The sequence below is a fragment of the Acyrthosiphon pisum genome, chromosome X, assembly GCF_005508785.2.
Source record: "Acyrthosiphon pisum isolate AL4f chromosome X, pea_aphid_22Mar2018_4r6ur, whole genome shotgun sequence".
NCBI lineage: Eukaryota > Metazoa > Arthropoda > Insecta > Hemiptera > Aphididae > Acyrthosiphon > Acyrthosiphon pisum.
The window spans coordinates 37,843,467-37,852,346 of record NC_042493.1 but is presented as its reverse complement, the minus strand read 5'-3'; positions in this window follow the sequence as shown (position 1 = coordinate 37,852,346).

Here is an 8,880-nt window from a genome sequence, read left to right as displayed (position 1 = left end):
AACTATAATAAGCGGCTATAAATTGTATATAAAAAAACAATTGATTGAAAAAATTAGATCTTGATCACTTGTTAATACTCTAATCTTGAGTGATGTTTTTTGAATACGACTAATAACTTCAAATATGGTATTTCGTAGATGAAGCCCAGAACAACTATTGTTGATGAAAAATAATGCGACAGGCTGCTTCCAATTATAATTTATGCTTCTTAACATAAAACAGAATACATGTTTTGCTGGCTCATATGTTTTTCTATCGTATGAATTATTAAATCCTACAATATAATCATGTGATAAATTATAAAATAAATTTGTTTTAATTGACATCTCATCAACACATAAAACACAATCCTTTGCATCGTCTTTTAAATTGTTCATCTTCAACTCTATGGTTTCAAATATGACATCATTTAATCCAGGCACTATATTAATTGTCTGTGTTATTCTACGTAAAGTTCTTGGACTGGGTAATAATAATAATGATTTTAAAAAAGTGTATACTTGAGGACCAAAAAAATATATTGTTAGGGCCAACTGCTTGATTTGATTAGAATACCGCATGCCTTGAGGTTTTCTCTTACTCATTTGCACATTCTGTTTAATAAACATGCTCAAGTTAGGAGGTAAATGTGCTTCAACAACTCGATTAAACAAATCTACTGAGGTAACATCTATTTCATTTGCACAATTTTTCTTGTGTACTTCTTGACTCAATGCTTCAAATTTCTGTTCTAATTGTTGAGCTCTATACTTTTGTTTTCTAGGTGTATGTAATGTGAGATATTGAGTTGTTTGTGTAGATGAGGAATTTGATTGATCGGCCGAATGAGATGAACTTTGAGATGTTGAACCTAGAAAAAATGCAAATTAAAATCATTTTTAGTTTTCATACAGTAAATTATTTATATTTTATTTTGACTTAGTAAAATTGGCAAATTCAATAGTATGTAATATTAATAAAGTATAATATTAACATAATTACAAAAACTTACAAGCAATAGAAAAAGACTCCTTGTGTTTTAATGTTGTACTTGTAGAAACTGAAGCATTAAATATTGGATCTGAAATACTTGTATCTAGACATGTCATAGAATTGTAAGAATCTTCTTAGTATCTTCAGAGTACCGACAAATTGTGAGTTTTATTATTTATCAAGGATGGCTTCAACGCAGGTAAACTGATACTGATTGATACAGGATCGATATGGCGTAGATAGTATTCCAAATGACTTAATTCGAAATCCTTTGGAAACGGCATTGAAGTCCCGAGAAGCTTACAAATTTCACATACCTAGCTAGAAAATGCTTCTTGTTCTGATAATAATGAAGACATTTGTGATGTTGTAGAACATAATGTTCTTAAAAAAAGGAAGTTGGTAGATGATGAAGAAGAAGAAGAAGATACCGAACCACCAGTTACAATTAAAGAGGCTAAAAAGTGCATTGAATTGTTGCAGAAGTTCTTCATGCAAGAGAGTAACGAAAATAGTCCATCTGATAAGCTTGAAACGTGTGCCCATTTTGTCAACCAGATCCATACTAAACAGCTTAGACAACGACAATTACAACGTTTTGTATACCTTCTACATCCAAAGATTAATTTTATTTAATATATTATGTATGTAATATGTATATGTATTTAGTTTTATTTATATATCTAGTAATTATTTAACATTTTTTTTCAATTGATAATACAAATAAAATCTTTTTGAACTAATTTCGGTTTTTATGAGCAACCGTTTAATGTGGGCAAACAGGGCTGGTCCCAACGTACCCAAATTAAGCGGAATCCACTGTATACTTAATTGTTATAAACATATACATTTTATCACAACATATAAAAATGTAAAATTCAAATCTAATTTGTATCAAAACTAAAATTTGTGAACAAATTGTTTCAAGTTTGTGACTATTTGTGTGTGCAAAATAAAAAAAAAGGAACTCAAACATTGTATACGTTTTACAAATTATTTTATTTCGAAAATTAAATTTTAGAAACTGTAAATAACTCAAACTTATAATACTTCAAAGTAATTAATAATAATTATTGTACAACGCCAAGTCGCTAAATCTTAGGTCTCCAGATATATTATCTATATATTTATATGATTTTGAGTTTATAAATAGTAACATTTAATTATAAGTAGTTTAATAGTACAACAAAGCATTAAATTAATAAAACTAAATTATTACTTTCTTGTTTAGGGGATCTTGATCTTGCTCTTGCTTCACGGGATCTCGATCTTACATCACGGGCATCTCTGTCTTCAAAGAATTCAGGAAAGGCTTCTTCCATATTCACCCTTACCCATTGGCAACCACGGTTTTGAGGTTCATGAGGACCTGAAAATATTGAATTCGATTCATACAAATTTACAATGATCATTGACTAAGTATAGTGCACAGTTAGTGACATTTTTGGCTTTAAAGAAAGTGTTGCACTCATTTTATATGTCTAATATTTAATTCAATAGATAGTTGTTTGAAATATATTCTGTATTTATGTGAAATTCGAACTTTCAAATACCTAATAAATATTTTATATTGTCACTTACAGTGGCATAATTGGTGTGGCAAGTGTAACATTTGGCATTTTTTAACACCAAAACATTGTTAGGTGTTGCAAAAGTATTGTTTTGCGACACCATAAAATGGTTACCTTACATTTAATGTAAACCAAATTATGCCACTGGTGGTACTCTAGCTAGACCATCAGTGTGATACATTTTAGATTTGTACCTATCAAATAAGGTTGACCTCTTCTTCTTTGACGAATCCTACGTCTAGCTCTAACTCCAGCTGGTTGAATTCCTGCAGCCTGTTCTACTAGTGGAGGTTGATTGATAGGTAGAATTGACAATAGTAGCGGCTGGACTGCTGGGAGTAATGGATTTTCCAAGTTAATATCCAGCACTGCATATTTAATGGTAAGACTAATCAAGCATCAATCACATGTAATTAAGGGTTTTAATTATTAAAACAATGGTATGGAGCAAATGATGCCGAGAGGATAAAAAAAAATATAGAAACATTTGAAACTTATTGCTGGCAGTGTATGGTCTGACAGAAAATTTGTCAATTGAAGAAGTTAATGATGGTAAGGATTATAAGGAAGATAATCGTGGAAAGAAGAAATAAATGAATAGAGCAGCTGATAAGGAGCAAATATAACTACCATAATATAGTGACAATTTGAGAGGAAACCACGAAAAGAATATAATGATGATAAAAAAATATGTTGAATGTATGAGTGGATGGGGTCCTACTAAGAAATAAAGGAAGCTACTCCAAATAGAAAAAATAAAAAATATATTATTTTCTTACATTGTTTAAAGTTTGGCTCTCCAATTTGGTTCCTTATTATTTGTTCTGGAATATGAGACACCTTTCTTAAAAATTCTCTTAAATCATAATATCCAAGCTCTACTAGCCTTCACGCATTCCTTATAGTTGTGGAAAACCTGGTACTATTTGCCGAATAGGTCGCCTGTCTTACCTATGAAGTATGAATTAATACATTTACATTTACTAATTTTTTATTCATACAAGTCCAAACATTATAGTGGCCAATTCGTTGTATGAAATTAAGTGGTAAATAATCATATTTATATCTGCTGCCCATTTACTGCCCTTCTCAAATCATTTATTGACCTCTCATCTATTGTTCGTAAGTGATCTAAAAATATTATCCAGTTGAAATTTTGATCACTAAATTATTTAATTATAATGTATTTTAGATTAAAACCATTTTCAACTAACCATAGAACTGATAGAGGGATGGACACCCTTCAATCTTAGCAGTGAACTGTGATAGGATTAAATATAATTATTCGTCCTCTGTTGTAGTCCAAAAACAGAGAATCTATGAGGAGTTACTATATCGATCCAGTACCGTTGAAAATACTGTATAATGGCATGTAGTTCTACTTCAAGATGGTACTCAGTTAATAGTAATATGATAATTAATAATAATAAAAAAAAAAATTTACCTATTTACCTATCAGTAAGTTCCTTCCATGCTTTCAAAACATAGAAATAAAATGGTATAATAAAATAAAAATACAAGTTATTTCTTTTAAAATCTTCCTTCATTGAAATCTTATTAAAACATATTTTTTTTTTTAGGATTTGCTTGGAAGCTATGATGAGGTTGGAGCTGAAACAAGCATTGTAAATATCAATATAACTATTAAAATTTAATTTTTTAATTTTGATATATTTTGGATAATACAAATGTTTGAATTTTTCACTTCTGAATATTCAGAATGAAATGTGAGTTTTGATTCCGAAAACTTATTTATTATTATGGGTGTTTTAGAAGCTCTGTATTTAATAGATTCTAAAATATGATGGTTTTGTATTGAATGTAAAATTTCGTTCACTGTTAATAAAGAATCAATTTTTCTTTGGGGCAAAGATTGGAGTAAACTGTTTACATTTTTTTGACAATTTCGGACTTCAGATATGTACTTTTGTTGAATTGTATCGAATGAAATGTCTTTGAAATTATGTTTAAAAAGGCTATTGATGACATTTTTGATAAATAAGAATTTTTTTTGAAACTGTTGAAATATTTTCTTCTCTTTATTGGCATCGGTTTGATTTATTTTCTTTTTTTCAGAATTTATAGTAGTTGGTAGCTGAAACAAATACACAATGAAGCAGATAATTTGAAGTTGTGAATTATTGCCGGTATTAGAATAAAACAAATAAAGTTACATTGTAAAATACGGCTGTCATTAGGTATGTATCGCGGCTGATGGTAGAATTTGATTGATTAATGTATTTGTGGTATGTTAATTTAGTGTCTGTATAATTTTTATCGTGTTCAGTTTGTAAATCGTATAATTATAATATATTTCTGTATTTAAATATTCATCCAAGACCAATTCATTTAACACTTTTTTTAATAAAGGTTTGTCAACAAAATTGTATCGTACGACACACATTAAAATTCGTACGTGATCAAAAATGTTAGATAACTATAAATAAAAATTAAATGCCATTAATAAATTTTAAATATTTTTTTTTTTCATGCATACTGTGTGTTTGGTCTCCATGGTCAATAGGCAAGCCAAAATCAAGAGAATATTGTAGTTGTCGGTTGTTTGTAAGAATAATTGCAATATTGACATATCATCAATTATTATACTGTGAGTGGGTGTGGATGAATGGATTCTATTTATTTTTAAGTTCATATCTTACATTATTTATTTTAATTATTTTAGTGATGTTGGAATAAATTTATTTATTTACCGTGTTAGTTCATATGACGTATTAATTGTATTGTTCAGCCACCAAGAATCCAAATCATCCACAAACTGTACAAAACATTTGTCCAATGAACAAATATTATTGTAATTGACAAATGGTAGGAAATTTATAATTTGCCTGTTAGGTATTGTCAATAATACCATATATGAGATCTTGAAATGTATTTGTATATCTCAGGACAATATATAATTTCATTAAATACATTTTTTGTTCATATAAAATTGTAATCATATTTTTTCACATATTTGGACACTGAAAATTGAAATGTTAAGATTAGTTATTACTCATTAATAAGTTATGTTACACTATTTTACTTACTCATCAACAATTTGCTGTATGTTATCATAAAACATCATGTTGGATATTAAATAGTCAATGGATTGTATGTTGCGGATGAATGAGAAAGCTGTTGTTGATGTTGAAATTTGTAGGGGGCGGGATCTTTAGTATTTTATCATTAAAAAATTGTTTGGGCATTGTTTATTGATAATTAGATTGTAGCTGTATATTAATTTGTTGTTTTGACAGAATTAAAAAATTTAAATGATTTTGGACTGATTGACTTTTTAATATTTCAACGGTTTTTTTTTTATTGGTTGCTAATTTTTTTTTCCTATTTTCTTGCTAAATTTCTCAGATACATAATTTGTGGCAATCTCATTTACTGTAGCCGAATTTGCCTCTAAAATGTCATTCTCAAGATTTTTGATTTGTATATACTCCATAACTTTTTGAATATCTTTATATCTTGATAGAACCTGTATATAGTTATTGGAAGTGTTTATAGCTATTGTATTATTTATAAGTGTCTTTTGTATAATTGTAAATATTTTATAATGTAAAAATTGTTACATACATTTGTTTGACTATTCATCATGAACTGTATTGCGCCCAAGTTTTCAATTAAAAAGTCATTAAAGTCCTGTAAATCGTGTGTTCGTGCCCCATAGCTACGGATATAATACAATAAACACAAGCTGCTTGTTGCCTCTCTTTCATTTAATTTTAGTACTGAGGATGCAATCATCATTACTAAATCCTTTTAAAACCAAATGGATTTTATATAAATAAATGAATATTATAATATAATACTAGACAGCATTTGAAAAATTGCTATTTTTTTTTAGGTAAGAATATAATGCATTGTTTACCTCCGAACGGCGTACTCTAATTGTTGACGGGCTTACAGCGTTCCTATGGTCACGAAACATGTGTATAAATAAAGAAGATTCAAATATACACTGGACATTACAAAAAGGACAATTCATCATCACCCAATCTGAACTTGACTCTTCTGTATCATATTGGAATGTTACGGATTTCGATTTGTCTATAACTAAAAAAATAATAAATATTATGTCTTTCGAAACTGAAATTAAATTGAAAAAAAATTATACCAATTTTTGAAGCTAAACTGAAAAGTTAAGAAACCAATTATTGGGGGGGGGTATTATGACCTGGGTAATAATGGGTTAAAATTCATTATAAATCGTACAACCAAGCTATGGGCTGGAAATTTTCACAGTTGATTGCAAATATTGTGGTATACAATCCCTGCTAGTTTTGTGTACAAATATCAAAAGCCCTGTATTCACCGAGCTGACGGCTGGAGTCTGGCCGAACGCGCTGCAATCACCCGGCGGTTGTACACATTTCAATTTCAAAAATCGAATAATCATGCGCTCGACTTGTACCTACTCGTGTAATCTAATAATGTAAGATTCGAGTTGATCGAAATATTCTTCAATTTTTAATTAATTTATTAAAGTAATATTTGCATATATTATACCTGTTTACATATAAGAACTTTCAGGGGTCTAACATTTTATACATCAATGTGAGAAAAGGGTTTTGTTACCACACAACCAAAATAACTTATTATTTAGTTTTTTTTGGGGGGGAAGGGCTTTTGGTATATTTGGTGGCTAAGCTTCCCCCCCTATTTACACCAATGCTTCAGTAAAAACTAAAAGGGCCTCTAAAATATTTTTGAACCGGGGCCTCAAAATTGTAATTGTGGCACTGATAATGCAGTATTTCTTCGGCAGGCAAATGTGCCAATGACATCAACTGAAATTGTTACAAATGCATGTAAGAATAATTTATATATATACTAAGTGTATTATATATTATGTACCATATTCCCTATTTCCCTTTCATAGTTAATACAAAAATATTATAATTAATTATTTGCGACTAACATTTTGAATCCAAATTTCTCTAATTCACTTGAATATAATATCTGTATAACAGTGTAATATTAATATGTTATATCAATGATTAAGTTAAATGCAATAATAATATTAATAAATATACTGGCCAAAAATTAAAACTAATGCAATTTTACATTTATATAAATTATTATTAATCTTGAAAAATGTTGAATAATTATTATTACCTACTACGAATATCTGTATGTATTTTCATATTTTTATTGATTAGTCAAAATAATATCTACTTTATCCCAACATTTGTTTCAGAACCTAACGATTCTGTATACATTTTATTTTGTATAGATATGCATATTTAGGATTTTGTACATTTTTGAGACGTTTTCAACCAAATGAATCCAGAAAGACAAAACATTTTTTTTTAAATTCATGAATACAGTATACTTATTTATTCAGCAGACTGTAAAGTATTGTAAACCAACATTTTTTGTTCCAAATTCTGAAACACCACACCCTTTTTTTAATAATTATTTAAATAATTATCAGTACAATATATAAAATATTTATAATCATTTAATTTAAAATAATATATTAGAATTTATTATTGGTTTTTTCTTTTTCGGAGCATATTTGAAGGCCATATCTTGAGAATTTTTAGTGCAAAACTGGATACATATTTAATAGTATTATCTAACATATAATTATCAGCCTTAATTATTACCATTTTTAAGATCCTTCGAGCATTTTCATTCGAAGTACTTAATTGTACTAGCTGATTGCTCCTAATGAAACGGACAATACTTGAAAAAAATGTTGTATAATTGTATTCTTATACAATATTGAATTATATCTATTTTAATACTAACTTGGATAAAATGGAACCAACCCCCTGAGTTGTTGTACTCTGTTAATTGCATTTCTTAGTGCTTGTCAAAATCCGTTATTATTTGAAGATTTTAAAATTCAAAATTTAAATTTAGGTCATGTCTTAAATATTGTAGACTATTTTTTGTAACTATAGGTAGGTACCTAGCTTTATCATATTGTTAGTAGGTACTAGATATTGTAACATTTTACTGTAAAATACAATGTTAACTAATATTATGTTGTTAGTTAAAAGATTCTTTAATCAGTAGCATTACTTACACTAGTAGGTTCCTATTTTTAATGTTTTCTTAGTTCATTATGGTTATATTATAGTTTTTATAGTTATGATTAAAGAAAGTCCATGTAAGCTCATAATGCCATTTTCTTCCATGGAGAAGAGGAGCACAGAGTATTAGATTGTATCATTAAACCAATCGTAGAACAATACAAGTTTACGTTGTGTATGTTCTTTGTTTTATTTAAAATAAATAATATATAAAAATGACAATACATTTTCATACATTTTATCTTGTATAAAATAGAATCTCAGCAGTAACTTTAAAATTATT